General features: G+C 36.7%; 1 long non-coding RNA gene across 1 annotated transcript in view; it reads left to right on the top strand.

Moving 5' to 3' along the window:
- LOC113234155 overlaps nucleotides 1-17448 on the top strand; it is a 78787-nt gene that overhangs the window by 54534 nt on the left and 6805 nt on the right. Inside the window, exon 3 of the long non-coding RNA XR_003310772.1 lies at nucleotides 15689-15800. This is a non-coding gene — a long non-coding RNA (uncharacterized LOC113234155). The remainder of the gene's footprint in view (nucleotides 1-15688; nucleotides 15801-17448) is intronic.

Here is a 17448-nt window from a genome sequence, read left to right as displayed (position 1 = left end):
TTCTCGATAGTAGAAGTTCTATGAGTCATTTGCGACAGTGCAACGAGTCCATAATAATTAACATTCCGGTAAACTCTGGCACTACATCAATTGCCTTCGACCACCGCTAACGACTGACGACTGACTATCACACTTGTTGCCATTACTCCCATTCAAGAAACAGGTTGATTAACTTAATAACATTCCTACATTATTTGATTCATCAGAGCTGCTTACTGAACTACGGAAATGAATCGAATTCTTAACGATTGATCAAAATATGCCCATGTATTGCCCGCTTTTCGATACCTGTGCTTCGCGTACATCCTAGCACAAAACAATTCATACATGCTGATTGATAAGCTGCTATTACGAACATCACTCTTTGTGCAGGGAAATAATCAATATGGATAGTACAAAATTCTATGACATAGATAACACAAATAGTGATCTTACTATGATCATAGATAACACAAATAGCGTAACTCTTTTGGTTGATTGTTGATGAGTTACTTGTTTTCAAAAAGTGAGTAAATTTTAGATAGATGAGTTTGATAATTGAATTTAGATCTAAAGGCTGTCAAGATGATAAATATACGAGGAGACTAAATAGAGATCAGGGATTTACTCGCATGTAAACTGCTTGTTAGATTTTGAAAGATCCTGTAATTCGTTTGTTACATACTTACTGCCTATTTTCTTGCTCGTTTTGCTTTCTAATAACCCTTGGTCCCTTCGTCAGCTAGCATCAATTATTTTAGATAAGAATTCGTCTTATCTGGTTCTAGGCAGACAAATGCACTCGCTGCAGTAACACTGCACTCTAGGTGCTTATAATATCACCAACACATATAGAGGCTGCTGAAAACGATAATGGCGAAAAATTGCTAAACGTTTGCACATGGCAAATTCAAATGCTCCAAACTGTTGTTTGTATTATATAATTTTACATGTAGGTACCGCTTCACAATACTGATGTTAGACATGAAGTTGAATATTTAAGAACTGAAATTATTCAACCTTTTTCGCTTGAATGCTTTTCACTACACATGTAAATTAACATTTTAAGCTCCTCATTTACTATGGGAAACAAACAAAGGATTCTTGGAAATAATTAGCTAAATTGCTTACCCATGTACCAAGTACGGAAAATTACAAAGTTTATTTTTACCATTACGAATGCGGTGACCCTTGTGTGAATATCATTGTTTACGCAGGAAAAGAACAAACATTGATAGTGCAAGCCAATTTTGTATATTTATCCCTTATCACCGTTTAACATCAAGTGAGATTGTGAATGAAATTTTAACTGTTACGTGATTTCCAAATTTTACTACGTGGCGTTCCTAAACCATTGCACTTATGTTTACTCGATGTTGCATTATCGGTTTTGTTTTGTGCATTTTTGGCCTCAACAACAAGGTCAGGTCACTACCTTGATCACTACCAAACATGAGTTATTGTAAATGCAGTGTTCAATAACTAATTCATACTATATTTATTTAAGTACTATCACGTAAAGGTCATCTGCATAACTACGTATTTCATTGTTAAGTGAATCCAAAATTGAAGTGAAGAAGACACATGTTAGAATTAGTTGTAGTGGCTCTTAGTATCGTAGGCGCACGCGCAGGCATGCGTGCACGTAGCGGCCCGCGCCCGCGCGCTTTCCCCGCGGCGCCGCTCACCATTCATCGGAATGCAGGGCCTGTACTTCGGTACACCTCATTACCAATAGCAACCGTTTAGCCTTATTTGCGTTTTAACCAGTTGAAAGCCCTTAACGGAACAGGTGGACGTGGACTTGACTTTTGTCGTCTGTGCTACCAACTGGACATGTTTTGAGATCACTAATAAACACTATTATTATATGCCATATTATTTAAGTAAAACGACCCAAATGTCATGTTATTAATACTCGAATATTTGTTGTTACTACTTTTTTTTGTTACAGATTATTATAACGCAAAATTGTTTTCTAACATCCGTTAAGCAAATCCTTTTACAAGTACCTTCATAAATCAGCAAATATACTTATTTGTTGTAGTTTTATATATATATTTTTATAATGTCAAGTGACGGGACGGATAAGTCGTGCGACTGATAGTAAGCTACACGCCTGTCCATAACAGTTGCAGTGCCACTCAAAGCTTTAAATCGCAAAGATTAAGGGGCACTACCATTGCGCCCGTCACCCTGAGACATAAGTTGACAAGTTCCATGTGCCTGTAATTTCACCATATATGCGGGTTAACAAATGTTACTGATTATTGGAACCTTAAGAATGATTATATTTTTCCTGACTTGCAATGGGACATCAATACTGTACCTATAGTTAATAAACTTTTAAAACATTGGCAAGATTTTTTTAGATGTTGGTCTATATTTTATTGCGCATTTCATTTTTATTAAATAAATGGATTTGCTCTTGACCAGTACCTAGCTTTGGAGTAAAGATAGGATCTACGATGGAACGAGTTCGCCCAGAAGATGCCTATTCAGTCGCACCTTAAAGATACTCGGGTTCGGGCACATACGTGCTCGGAAACAGACACAGGCAATGAATTCCATTCCTGGATTGTGCGCATAATAAAAGATGCTGAAAGCGCTTGGTACGCCTGAAGGGAATATCGACCAAGTAAGGATGATATCCCGCCGTAAAAGAAGCGTGCGGGATGAGCTGATGGAGCTCATGAGCGCACTCACCGAAATATATTCTGTAGAAAACCGACAGACAGGCAACTTTGCGTCTGTAGGTTAAAGTATGAAGATTCGAGACTCCAAGCAAGATCGGACTTGTGATTTATACAAAGTTACGAGCTGTCAAGGCGTGAAATATCGGTTAACCTAATTAAGGACCCAGCTTCTTGGCTGTAACTCGTGCTTTACATTCAATATTAGCGCCAAAGTTAAGGTCTGCAATCAATATTATGTCAATGAGCTGCAAGCTGTCGGTAAGAGAGACAGATATACCCTGAAAAGTGGAAGTCAGATGAAATTGACTCCTTTTAGCGGAAAACAGACAGGCCTGCGTTTTGGTGACGTTAAAATCGACCAGATTATCATCTCCTCACTGAGCGACGAGAATTAAAGTCAAGTTCGTTGGCTCCATTGGCACCATTGCCTCTCTCAACGAACGGGTAACTACCCTGCTGTCTTTTGCGCTGGACAATATCTTAACAGTGCTGTCATCTGCATATTCAACAATACATGGGACTAGCAGGTTATTGATGTGACCCCTGAGGAACTTCGGCTTCGATAGCCATCAAATCAGATGAGCTGCCTTCAGTGACAACTCTGATGTACTGTTAGTCAAAGAAATCTGATATCCAGGTACAAAAGTCAGCAGGGATGCCGTAAGCTGGAAGCTTCCTAAGCGGACTTGCGTGCCAAACTCTGTAAAACGCCTTCAAGATATCTAGTGACACGGCCAGAGCCTCGCCACTGAGGCTCTCTACTCTTTATAAATAAAAAAATATATATCATAGTACTTCTGTATGGTCGCTTTTACAATAGTTCAAAGAGTTTAAAGTAAAACAAAACTATTTACAATTCCAAAAGCGGTTGAGGAATTTGACGAGATCTTCTCAACAATATCGGTACATTTGACACTCGCAGTTACAGTGGCATTGCCTTTATTACAGTTCAGCGTATGCATCACCTGCATAGCGATCAGACAGAAAAGAGCTCGTTACATTGCTCGTTGTATTAAGAGTAAAAATGAAAGAGGGTACTGATATAGGTATTGTATAGCGAAGTGTGGGTGTATAATATTGTGCAGAAAGCTCGCAGTTGGGTAGCGGCGGAGGGCTCGAGGCATGCTCGGAATGCGCGGCTCTCGGCGCCGGTTTACAAATAAAAGGGCCGCTCTAGCGCGGACTACACGTGTGATACATTACCGCGATCAATCTGTTAGCGCCGACGGCTGCGCTTGCGACCGCTATCGACGCAAGCATTATTAAATCGAGATGTCCTTTGAGTGAGGGTAGTGTTATTTGTGATTATGAATACTTAATGTAATTTGTGATTTTGAACCAATAACGTTATCGTTATCTTTATCGTTAGTAAAGTTATCGGTAGGTAGGAGACTTGTCAACGGAACGGATACCATCTTCTCAACCATGTGCTACAGACTAAGTGTGAGTAATTTTAAGTTTTTAAATTGTATAAAACTGAAATTAACACGAATATAACCAGTAGAGTACTGAGACGAACGACTATGAATCTATTAGTTGAGTTTAGGACGAGGGAAGGAAGTGTCGGAGAGGCAGAGCGCGTGAATGACATCTCAGAGGGTCGTTTGTCGGGCAGAGCCGGCAAGAAAGCAATCGCCCTGCGTTCGCTGACCCCGGCGGAGTCCGGACGTCACGGCTGAGAGAAGACGAGTGCAGCCGCGCCCGCGCCGTCTACTCGCTACCTTGGGTAGGCTAGGCACACTTCATCCTAATATTTTTATGCAAGTATCGTCTTTTAATATATAACAAGTCTAAGAATCTCTGCGAAGACGTTAGCTCAATAAACAGCTTCAACGATTTTACGTATAACATGAATTACTCTCGTAAAAAGTCGCGAATTACAGATACATAACACCTAGAAAACCATAGAAAGTTCCGTATTACAACGATGAAAGTGTCTGATAGCAATATATCTCAATACGAGGAATTCACCTGATTGTATTTAATTACTCAATACCTGTTATAAAATTAAATGTCAATCTTTCTGAACTTTCAAATATTTATTAATATTATTGTTTAAATAATATTAAGCAACATTTCTTGCTGCTACAGTGTTTTATGAACCTAGAGCAAATAAAGACTTTATTTTGTTTTATCATAAGCACTGAACGACGCGGTTTTCTTAAAACGATACGATCCGCCATATTGGAGACGCCATTTTATGGTGCCTATTTAAGATTTAGATATACATTTTTAGTTAAGATTTAGGTACTGCGACATAATGACTACAGAGAAAAGGCGATAAAAAATTATAAAAAATACCTTAGGGTTGTAATTGTAATTACAGTCCAAGAAGATTAAAGTGTTGCTCACTTCATCAAAGTAATATAATAAAGTTCGTTCTGCTCCCAAACATGAGGATCCATATTATTTAATTTATTCAATGCATAATTAAAATGAGCTCATTTATGAAGAAGGGCACCGCACACTTTGAAGTCAAAGACCCCAAATAAGTAGAGTATTTAAACTTTTACCAGCCGACAACTATTGCCCACGAATGTACCCACTTATTATCGTTGCATTGCTAGACGATTGTTTAAATTTCTTGGCATTTATTTGAAACCAGTGGGCGCAACCGAAATCATGTATGTTTTATGTTTTTTCTATGGGATGATAGATGCTATTGAAATAGAATACGTTGAAATAATTATTATTAATACGTAGATAATTACTGTAATATTCAACGTTATTACAACATGTACGAGTTGCGATAAAAAATAACAACAATATGCCTTCACACCCATTAATTGGCAGCATACTAGGACATTCCCTGTATTTAATGTGAATGTTAGTGTGAAAAAATCAGATCATAATAGTACATTATCATAAATATATCCGTAATTAAAGTTGTTCTAAAAAAGGTAAAAATTATTTTAACGTCAATAAACAAGTAAAGCAAAACGACAGTAATTTATAATGGTTGGGTAATATTTTTAAATAACAATTTGGTAACTTTATAAGCAAAAACTGGTAACACTGATTTGATCTTCCAGCTAAAATATCAAAACGTGCTTTTTAAACCCCTGTAAATATGATTTTGAAAATTATTCCCAAATGTATCACTACAGTTTAAAATAATTTCAAATAAATATTATAAGTGCTAACGTAACAATGATTTTTTTTATTTGTGAGCAATTTACAGAGAGTCTCGTATTTTCTAATATGTCAGCGAAATGGTCAATAGAATTTATATTGCAACTAAAGATATATTGATATACAATCTAGATGCTATTACAGAATGGACCATCCATGGATTGTGATGAGTAAATATTGGTTTGTCGGCTTCCTGGACATTTTCCATAGCAAAAGAAAAGAAAACTTTTTTAATGATACCAAGTGACAGGACGACCAGGTCGTGCGCCTGGTGGTAAGCGACACGCTTATCCATAACAGTTGTAGTGCCACTCAGAGCTTTAAATCACAAAGATAGATGATCTTAGATAGGCGAGAGATAAGTTGACAAGTTCCCATGTGCCTGTGATTTCACCAGCACCCCTTACCCTTCAAAACCGAAATGCACATTACTGGTTGGCGGCAGAAATAGGTAAGGTGGCAATACACAAGGAGTTCTACTGCTACTAAAAACCTTTAAAGACGAGTATTTTTTTGCAAATGACTATTAAATAAAGTATCTTATTCAAACTTTTCTATTGCTATAATCGTCTTACATATACATGCTGAAAATTTACCTGAAATTCGTTTTTCGATATTTTAAGTGAGACGCCTTACCATGAACTCTTATTACGATTCAGTTTGGGACCTAAAATGAATCGTTGTGAGACAGCGCTACATGAAGTGTATATGACCATCCCGCTTTTTTGTCGTTACGAACCTATAGTGAACTATAATAAGAGTTCATGGTGAGGCCCATTATTGTCCCTCTCATTTTAGCAAAACATTACATAGTGTACAGCTTGTATGGCGCACTGCGAGTGTGACGTCACAAGCATGTATAAGCTATTTCTTTCTGACTCCTGATTTCTATTCAGAAACAGTCATTCGACTGTAACTATTTTATCTTTCGACGAATTTTAATTGTTTTTTCACAACTGACCATAAAATTTTGTTCACTTTTAATTATAATAAAAATACATTTAGTTTTCGATGCTTGTGTACAATATACAGTTACTAAGCGAATTTTCGCTTTTTCAAAATTTAAACTTATTTTCAGAAACATCAAAGTTCATTTCACGAAGTTGACTTTTTTCTTTAAATGACGATATTGATTTCCACATGCAGTATAGGTACATACGTTACTTTTAGCGCTAACGCCACAGTTAGAAAACAAAAATCCGCAAGTCATTTACATGAAGAGCAATAAAAAAGAGGAACAAACGAAAAGTCCATGGTTTAGAATGGTTTTAAAAATTACTGAAAAAGACCTTATCGGCAAAAAATTGTTAACATAATTATCAAGAATTATGACAAAAATATTTATTATTGTTACTATATTTTTATTTGTAATATTGCAAAGCGTTTTTTATGGTGGAATTATAAAAGCTCACATTGATATTAGGAATGTTTTAATAGCAAACATTTAGGTGGCGCCACTATACTCAGCTGCGCAGCGATTGAATAGTAGAAATTTGTTTTGAAAAGCGTCGTACTTTATCTAGGAACTAAGTGGGAGACTAAGATTAGATAGTCGCAGGCGCAGCCCTACTAGCGATAACGCTCCGGATTCCAGCGCGATTTACACGCCCCACATTCGGTTTGGGAACATTTCGTCCTATCAAACAAAACGTGATGATATTATTTTTAATGGAACACCTTCTTTAATTTTTTTTTCTTTTATTACAGCGCGAGTTTAGAAATAAATGTTTTCATTTAGATAAACTAATTGACAACAAGTATTTTCAAACTATTGTGATTTTTTTAAATATGATTTTATATAATACTTGCCTACTACAGTTGTTGTGAATCTTTTTTTAAATATATTTTATAAGTATGACTGCTTATTACTAATAAAATAACTTCTACTCGACTAAGTCTACCACAATGACATTTCAAAGGACTATTGGCATACTGTCATCAAATAATTACTTTAATATTCAAAATTAAAACAAGACCTTTATGGTATTCTTAAAATATATTATTTGCGCATATGAAAAAAACTAAATTTGTATAAGAATATTTTTTTATTACCTCTGAAGCAATCTAAACTACATTAATAGCTGAAATCAAAGTAAGCTAAAATATTTAAAAAAAATATTTTCGAATTTGTACAGTAATTCATTACAAATGACAATTATAATGATTTATTGAAATAATTATGAAATAAAATTTTATAATATTTGTAAAATTAATTCTTAAATTCAATTCAATATTTTTTTCTAATTTTATAATCGTTTAAAAAATTTTACGTCATAACATAAATGATTAAAATAAAAAATAATCGATATTATAAATACAAATAAGAAGTTGAGTACATTGAACACTACCATAAAAGCGCGCGCCTGCACAAGTAGTGCCAACCTAAGCGCACAGCGACCGCAGCGTGTGGCAACACGGACACGCACTTTTTACGTACTTTTTACGCATCTACCCTCAGTTTGACTTAGCGCCTACGGGATATTGACGAAAAAAATAACGATTTGGAAAAAAAATTAATGTTTGTAGCCATATTTGAAGCACCATGATTGGGCCTTTTCGCATTAACATTATTTTTCAATAAGTATTAAATATTTATAAAAATAAAGCAATTTAAAATACTTTTATATATTATATGTGATTAGTAACTATATTTGAAACATCTTATATAAAAATTATATTTTTAAATTGACAAAATCCCAATATTTTAAGGTTTTTTTACGAGGTTTCCAAAACTTTTAAAGTAACGTGTTACATACAGAATTGTTATTTCAGCAATCGAAGATTAACATTTTTTATTTATTTTTCATTTTCCATTATTTGGATAGATGTTTTAAAGAAATAAAAATATATACACATTTTTTAATTGGATAACTTAATAAATATAGCAGTTTTCTACCACGGCATTTCTGAGGAATTTTTCAATTGTTTCTTTAGAATTACATATAAATAAATATGTAACGTAACAATGTTTTTAAATTAAAATTTTTTATGAATTAATTTTATTTAGTATATGTTGAAATATAAAAGCCGAACAATATTATTACAATGAATTAAATAACGTTGTATTTTAAAGTATTCATGTATGTCTCTTTCCATTTGATATTCCTGGCTTAAGTTATAAAATTCATAAGTATCAAATATATTTATTAAAACTAAAAAATATTTTAAAATTAATATTTTTTACGATTTTCACATTAAGTATCATGCAAAATAAATATTTAAAAAAATTGAGTTCTTAAGTTTTCGCGATTGGAAATGAAACTATTTTTTCTAGGAGGATCTAAATCACTTATCTATATTTATTTTTATTTTATTTTTTCAAACAATCGAACGTTACGGGCCCTTTAGAGGTCCCATGGTCACGACAGAAATTTGATTAATTATAATTTGTGGGATATTTATATAATACTCATCTGGAGTATTTTGTTTTTCGGTATAGGTTTACAGTTTGAAGTAATACTTAATAATTATATTGAATTAACACCTACTTTTAGTATAATTTCTTTCAGCTGACATATCACCGACTAGAAATAGTAAAAAAAAAGATATTTTTAAGTTTTGTTATTGTATTTTTATTGAAATAAATTGTGCGTATATGGGGATGTACTTTTAAATGTGCATCAATAGTTCTGTTGGATGGCTAAACATATTTTTATATAATTTTTTATAATAAACTTATTTGGTATAATTATAATATTCTTGCCTCTTTTTAATTAAGTAAGTCTTTTTTAATTAAAAATAGATGTTTGTAGTTCATTAATATATCAAAAATGAAACTACGTTACTCTCAACATACTTCTTCAGACCAAAACGAAATTATATATATATATTGAATTTTAATAAAATTTGAATCAGTGTTTTTAACGCGGAAACAAATATTTACTGGTGTGCCTCAAATAAATTAATTAATATTTTAGTTCTTATTTCATGTGAATTACAATTAAGTAATCGCAACTACATAATTCACAAAGAAAAACCAAATTCATAAAAATAATCTGTCAGATCTGGATACCAATTTACATTTGTATATGGAAATATATTGACTTATTTGTTGGTTTATTTTTAAGTTAAATGGAATTGAATTATTTAAATTCAGTAAATATTTATGTAAGTACTGCACCTCGGTTTTTATTCTATACACCTCTTTATCATCTTTGATTTCCATATTATTTCATTTGTTATGTAAATTACACTGCAACAAATAAAATTAAAAACAATATGTCTTACAAACAATACTTCGATACTCGAAGTATATTTATAAACAATAATTTGCTTCTTTTGAAACCTATCAAAATTATTTTAAAAATACCTAAAATAAATATGTAAAAGTAACTCGAATCACACTTGATTCAAGTTACTTTTGAATTGATATGAATTGGAATTTTCTTATGAATACAAACTTGGGAATAATTTATAATGCTCCTATCTTTATCGCATTGCATTGAACTGTTTACTAAATAATATTTCCAGTTTGTTATCCCCAAAATTTTGCGTTAATTTTGTCTAAATTATTTGATTTGGATGGCTATGGAATTTTCGGTTTGTGTAATGTTAAGTTTGGCGATTGGTATGGTGGAAGGAGCACGTGGCGGGTGGGCGCGACGTAGCCACGACGACGCTGCATGTCAGTTTTCTGTAAAAAATTATCAAAAGTAGCACACGCGGGGCGCTGCGGCTAGCAATTCGCAAGCCCGCGCGCATGTGTGGTTCATGTCGAGATCGACGCGCTCGTTCGTGTGCGTAAAGTGAAGGTCGAACGAATATTTTGTCCCTACTCCGCGGTTTATTGGTGTTCACGAGTCGGCGTTGTGATAATGAGTTGCTGTGGCACTGCTTGCTCCAACGACGAGCACCGTTCGTAGAGAGGGACGGCTGGCGGCTTGCGCGTGCGCCGCGGAGCCGTTGCCGGCACTGGAGTGGCCTGCCCTCATCAGTCTCCCCGCGGCGGGGCAACAGTTCGTGTGTGTGACACCGCATCGACTGCGCTCGCAGCCTGCGGGCTCCGAGTGCTTTGCGTCGCACACGAATATTTTTAGATAACAGCGCTAATAATTTATTCGCAAGTTAGTGTTCGCGCGCACTTTTACGGATACCGGTCGAGACGCATGCGGGCTCGTTTACACAGCATAATGCGGTGGCACGGCATCGGTGATCGGGCGCAGGCCGCCGCTTGCGGAGACGTCCCGATAGGTAAGCTGCGCACTTCCTGCGCGCGCGCCGCCATGTTCGATTTCAGTCGGAACGTCACTTCCGCCAAGACCGGAACCGGCACGAGCCGTGTGGGTTAAAGCTGAGGACCCCGAGGCGACAGTGGTGCGTGCACGCACACCGTCGGCACTCAACTCGGTCAGGTCAATGAGCGACGGCTCTCGATTCATAAAATGTCGGTCGTTCCATTCACGCCGCGGCGCGGTGCTGCGGTGACCGTTCGTTCACTCGTGACCCTCACTTCTTCGAATATTCATGTCTCCTCGATAACATCGTAACCTATGACTTCTTTTCGTATTATCAAGTTGTTTAGTGAGCGTCCGCCGCGACCTAAAACCGGACTTCGTGCTGTGTGCTGGAAACATAAGTGACCATTCAACCGTTGCTAAACGTCCAACTGTGAAAATGTTGTGGAAAGTGATAAAACAGTGATTACAATCTCAATCAATGGAATGTTACTTCTAGTAGCGTAAGATTAGATTATAATTTTTGCTACCTATTTTATTTTGCACTTTGCAATTTTTCCTAACAATAATCTCAATATAGAACATAAGCATTCAGCACTATCATTAACTATCTACATTTAAAATATGGTAAAATCAAAAGCATTGTAACAGAATTTACAAGTTGAGGGTAGTTCTAAAAGATGTAGAAATTCATCTAATAAATAGATAAGTAAAGATAATAAACACCTGTTCGAGATTTCCTATGAAAATAGTTTTTGCAGTAGTCTGAATAAGCAACATATAATGTGGATAACATTGTAAAACAATAAGGTGTACCGCTGGCAGCGACAGAACGTCGCGGTCGCGTCGTCGCCGACAGGACGTAAGTACGTCACCAGAGCGTGACGTCTGGGGGCTTATTCCACTACATGTGTTCCTTTTCTACATCGGATGTCACACCTATTTCACTTTGAAATCGCTTTAGTAATTGGAAATATTCTTTAACAAACCACGAATACAGTCGCGGTCGAAAGGTATCTGATACTATGACTTATCTTCTACTGATAATATGACAACTGTGATACACTAAATCTCTTTCTTAAATTTTCTTTTTTTTTTTAAATACCTGCTAAACAATGCTTCTTAGTCAATTTTATATAATAAATGATAACTTTTGACATATTTCCGTTTTGATACTCTTTTGAGTAAACTATAGTCGACTAGAAGTTACTTTCTCCGCGAAATTTTCGCGCAATTTTTTCGCGCGTCACATCACATCGCTATCTCGTTGTTACATCTGTCAATTGTCTATTTATATTTCTTGACTATTGTTTAGCCATAGAATTCGTTGAAATTCATCGTGCATTATTTTTACTTTTTTATGGTACTGTAATAAATAATTGTATTTTAGGTTTTTTCAATGAATAGCAAAGATTTACTATTTACGCAAAATAGAAAATTCCTGTTCAATTAAAATATCGGAATATCTAAAATTAACGATTATAATGGTAAATAACAAACGAAACCCTTAAGTCTTTCTCGTTTTATGTCCTAAAAATTCTTTCAAAATAGATTACTAAACAACTGCGTAGTATGAATTATCCTTCACAGCTGTTACCGTGTTTGTATTGCCACATTTTAACTTCCTACTCGATCACTAATGTAGTCAACATACATACTTTTTCACTTTAATATATTTAATGTTCATTTTAAAATATCTAGACAAATGTCATTTTCACATAATTTTTTAAACCATACACCATATGCTTTCTAATAATTACAGGTACACACATTTTGCAATTTGTTCCTAATTTCCACTGGCCACCCACTGTCCTGTGTTAGTAATTTCTTAGTGGCCCAACCACTTAAAACTTGATCGGCCACCATCGTCATATGAGAAGGCAGAAAAGCCCATAAATAACATTGTCTATCCTACATTAGAGTGAACTCGCGATGACAGATGAGTCAGGTGGGAGAGACGTCACGACACGTGTGCCTGCCGCTACTGACTCACAGCATCTCACTCACTCGGCTCTGTGACGTAGCTGTCGGTCGACGCAAGCGCGGCCGCCCCCGCGCGCCCTTCCACGCTTCAACCAACCTTTGCCCCATAACAAATTGCAATTTCATAAAACAACCGTCACTTTAATCGACGTTTGCACCGTATGTCTCAGTGACACTTTTCGGACACGCACGCCGCCTACTAACCGCCAAAACCCTGAGCTGTTCGCAGTCGGAGTGCGTGGTGCGCCTCCGCTTCCGGTGCAAAACAAGCCGCGTGGGCGCAGATTTCATAAGCATTTCCTTCGCGGCGCTTCCTCTCACCGAGGGACATATCCCTCGAGCCGCAACCTAGCTCGCCTCTGCAAGCTCTCCATTCATTTGACCGTGTTGCTGTGAATTACATCACGTTGCGCCGCCACCGTCAGCGTGTAGGCCGGACAGAGAGCGGTATGCAAATGTCATATTACTAAATTGGTCAATCATTAACTATTGTATCCGCACTTATGAGTGCGGCAGTTTCGTCATTCACGATCGCATTCAACGCGCGTCGCTTCCGTCTGCGCATAATCTCTGCTGTAAACCTCTAACTGATTGTGGATTTCCGCTCATCCATAGTAAGCCACTACACACGTCTTGCACCGCACCAGTATTCTTAGCTCCACGATAAGCCATTAAGGGTCGCTCCATAAAAAACGATCATTATAAAGGATGTAAAGACTACACCGGCGCCGAGCCTTCCCAGAACTGGGACTATTCTTATTTCGTGCTCCCGCCTTAGTCACGGCCTTTTTGTAAGGTTTTGGTCATTTTTTTCACAGGAGCGGTTCCCTTGTGAGAGTTCCAAGGAAATGGCTTATTTGGATTTCGTACAGGAGAAGGGCTTATCTTAGGGCGTCGATCGACCGGCGAGGCTGGGAACGTCGGGCGCGAATCATTACGCGACCGCCAGCCAGTGCCCCACGCGCCTGCGCCCGCGCCACATACCACCCAACCATTTACATGTCATCGTCGGTGTCGTGCTCGTGACGTCACTCGCTATTCATAGACACATTCTCCCACTCACTACAATTATATAGAAACGAGTATCTTCCAGCTGATTCTTTTTCAGTGCATGACGTAATGTAAAGACCACACGTTTTTAATAGACATATTATTAATTATTCATATAATTAGGGGAAACAGTACCTTGTCGTGATGCGTCCGACTAGTTCGAGCTTCACGGTTGAGCTCGCTAGCACGGTGAAAGAGTCAAAAAGGACAACGACTTCTACAAATACGAATGAATATACTATATAGAATATTAACGTTTAAGATTTGTTATAAATAATTTGGCAAAATTAAAAATTAGAGATATATGTGAATTCATGTATTTAAAAAATTCAATTAAATTCCAAAAAAGGTCTATCACGAAAAAAAATATTCAAAATAATTGTAACTAGTATTGGTACAACAGGATCGGTCAATTATGACATAGAGTTGCTATAATTTCCAAAAATATAAAATTCTCTTGAAAGTACATCGGTTTAATCCACGTAGTAACTAATTGTTACAAAATTAAACAAGAAGGGATGGCCTAAAAGCTTTAGCTGAATAGTGGTATTAAGCAGAGTTTCACGCTCCACTGAGTCGGCATGGTGAAAGGACCACAAAGCTGTTGCACAATATCTATTAAATTTCTTTCATATTTTCTGAAATAAGAACAAAAGAAAGTTCAATGTAGAGCGACGTTTATATAATTTTTGAAGTATCACGGTCGGGGTTTTTATATCGAAATGACATTTTATCGAAATGATGATGACAAATGACATTTAAATTTTTATTTTTATTTATATATAAAACATAAATATTTAAAAAGGCCCAAATATATTGCTGTTAATAACTTGACAAGATAATACCTAACGACCAGAATTCGTAGACATACTACGTAATTTTGAAAATGTTAATTATTGTTTTAATCATAGTGTTTATGTGCGTTCTTGTCAACATCTCGAACACTTGTGGTCAATAATACACAGTTAAATCAACTTAACCCAACACTCAGTTAATCTCAACTCAAGTTTCACTGTTAACTTGACAACTTTATTGACCAAATAACAGTATCAATATTTTCCATCGACTTCGTTTTTCTTTTAACCTATACATTCATAAAGAGAATCGCATGATGCTTATTTCACTGTACAAAGTCATGAGCACGTTATGCTTGACACAAGAATTAAATTCAACACTATGCCGACTTCGATAAGAGTGACCCAGCCAAAGTAAAGTGAGAAGCTTGATGTGCTTTTGACTGTACCATTAATTCAACATAGGTGCAATTGAAATAAAACAATGTCTATTCTTTCAATACCTATTTATCACTAATATTAACTGAGCTGTGTGCCGTACCCACGGGAAAATAATTAATTGCCTAAATAATACAACATTTTCGCACACAAAAATAAATAATGTCGTAATAAATCATAATTCTCACTGATTGTCTAATGCAACAATTATAATGTACTGTGGAAAATTTCAACTGACTAGAAATCTTTAATACTAAGACTTGGCGGTAGTGGAAAAATAGCTTTTAGTCCCTTCATATTTAGTTTTCAACTGCAATGCATTACGATTGTCATTAACTTCTTCTCCGTATTATAATGAACCTCCTATCACTCCCATTCCAAACCTCAGAGTTATGAATTTACATATCCTAATCTCAATTAGACCTTTGTTTTGGATTTTCAGTTGCGGTGACGAAACACTCCAGTGTCAACTTTCTTCCTCACTCTTTGCTAAAAGGACCCGATCTTCGTTAACTGAAATGATGTGTTTGGCGACCAATAATCTGTATTACTCGGTAAGTAGTCTTCCTTACTTTGTAAGTTGTCTATCTTGTGACATGAACGTTCAGTCATCGGAAATGAAATACAGTTTCCAAGGGATGACATTATGCAAAAAATCAACAAAATATCACAAATTCCAATACCCTTTCACGCATTTCCGGCGATGAACTGAACTTGTTTATGCACCGATTGTGTATTAAACCCGAAATGGAGCGTCAGTAAACAGTCTAATGCGAGCATTTGTGTTGTTTAGGTGCGCACGCAGGTCACGGGCCCTTATTGAGGGCAAAGGGAAGTTATAAATCTGTCGGCGCGAACAATGGCGCGATAAGGTGCACCTTGCGCCCGCGCCGATAGTGCCCCCGCCCCTCTCTCGCGCTTGCGTCGCACCTCGCTGAAAACGGCCAAAATAAACCCTTTTTCGGTGCCCCCATTCGTTCAACAAGCCCTTTTGAATACTATTTAGTACAGATCTTTTCTCCTTATTATACATATATAAATGAATGTCACCTATATGTCGTTGCTTTTAGGGTTTTTTTTTCCTTTTTACCGTGCGTTTCTTAGTAAAAAAATGATAGTCATAAAATGTTGGAATTGAGTTCAAGTAACTGAAATTGTTGAACTGTGAAGTAGCCCAATTAGAAAACAACAACAAAATACATTTGTCAAAATAGTTTTTATTCCTGTCCGAATTCAAAGCCCGTACGGCCCCCGAATTTCCATAAAAAAACTGTAAAGTGAAACCCTCCTGGAAAGGAATTGCGTGAAGTGTCATTTTAAGTGTTGCTAAGCGCGGTAGAGTGGCACAATAAATTCTCGAACACAATTATACCGTCGCGTGCACTAGAGACAAAGTTTGTTTATCATTATCAGTCATGTAATTGTACGTATGTAGGTAAGTAATTGCAGAGCATATTTAACGCAGGTCGGGTGACGACAGAACCGCGGGAAACTAGTGGTCGGCTTACAAACCTTATCGGGCGTTGACCTTCGCACCTAACTGAGCCTCACATCTCGCTCAGTGCGCGGCTAGTGACTGCACTGTGCTTGTGCTCAATTTCAGGGACCGCCCGCCTAACCACATAGCTTTGACACTGAAAACAAACTCAAACTTTTGCGCAATGAAAAGCAATTGCTCTATAACTCTCTCAGTCTAATTTTCTCAGTTTTTCTGGCTTTATCTTCACGGAAGTCGTACGCTGAAATATTTACTTAACCATTAGAACAAAAATACGACAAGTAGATATCCAAAAAAGGCGACCTTGTTTATGGCAACATGTAATACGTATGTCTTACATTAGTATGTAGAGTCGAGCTGGTGATGAGGTGATTTGCAATGTGACAGAGACCTGGACGCCAGGTAGGCGCCGGCGAGACCTTGACCCGTTCCCCGGCGCGGGCGCACACAATGGACGATTCCGCGACATCTGAGCCGACACCCGACCGACACGGCATCGCGCCCCCGCCCGCGTCCCACTCGCGCCCTTTCCTGTCCTCACTCACACTTTTGCCTTTCACTAGCTCATGAACATTTTATATGAAAACACTGAACTCATCAATAACTTTATTCAGGCCAACACTGGGCTAGTTAAGTAAACGACTAATTAAAAAACTGAACTCGTTGTTAATTACTTAGGTATATGTTAATTGTGGTTTACTTAA

The sequence above is a fragment of the Hyposmocoma kahamanoa genome, unplaced genomic scaffold (genome assembly GCF_003589595.1).
Source record: "Hyposmocoma kahamanoa isolate Upper Pololo Valley unplaced genomic scaffold, ASM358959v1 81, whole genome shotgun sequence".
NCBI classification, from domain to species: domain Eukaryota; kingdom Metazoa; phylum Arthropoda; class Insecta; order Lepidoptera; family Cosmopterigidae; genus Hyposmocoma; species Hyposmocoma kahamanoa.
This window is presented reverse-complemented; position numbering and strand designations above follow the sequence as displayed.